Here is a 719-nt window from a genome sequence, read left to right as displayed (position 1 = left end):
AAATCACAGTTGTCGGCTGTTTTCGTCGATCATTGAGACAAGAAACGCATCAAAGTGTGCGTGGATCTAGCGTAATATCGACGAACGATACACCAATGTATATTTTTGTAATATAGTTACCCCGTGGTATTTATGAGAGAAATCCCTTTGATGTGTGACGGCTATAATAATGAAAAACAACCTCTTCTTTCCACCCTTTTTTTAATCCTTTTCTACATTTTCTGTCTCTCCCCTGTTTTTTTTTTTTTCATTTCTTCGTTTCTTTTACCTCTCTTAAATGCCTACCTGCGAATCAAGTAGACGATTTCGAACCGAATCAAATAAACGACCCTTCTACCTTTCTCGCCGAGAGATCGTTTAGATTCTAACTGATTATTAACGGTAGTAGTACAGTGACTCTCGAACTGTAGCTGCATAACGAGATGCGATTTCGACACGCGAGTTTCTTGTGTTCTCTCTATTCTCTTTACCGTCTCGATAGAAGAAGAAAAAAAACAAAGCAAAAAAAAAGAAAAAGAAGAAAACGCTCGACGCGTCGATGCTAAACCCGACGACGATGGCAATTTTTGCTCTGCCCTCTATTGATCGATGATATCCGTCGTGTGCACCCGTCATCGCATCCAGGATGCATACTTGCTATTGTGAAATATTGTATGATATGTGTCTCGTGTTATCGCAAAACATGTAATTTTATATTATCGAGAATAAATGTTTATTAT

This window comes from Habropoda laboriosa, unplaced genomic scaffold (genome assembly GCF_001263275.1).
Source record: "Habropoda laboriosa isolate 0110345459 unplaced genomic scaffold, ASM126327v1 scaffold333, whole genome shotgun sequence".
NCBI lineage: Eukaryota > Metazoa > Arthropoda > Insecta > Hymenoptera > Apidae > Habropoda > Habropoda laboriosa.
This window is presented reverse-complemented; position numbering follows the sequence as displayed.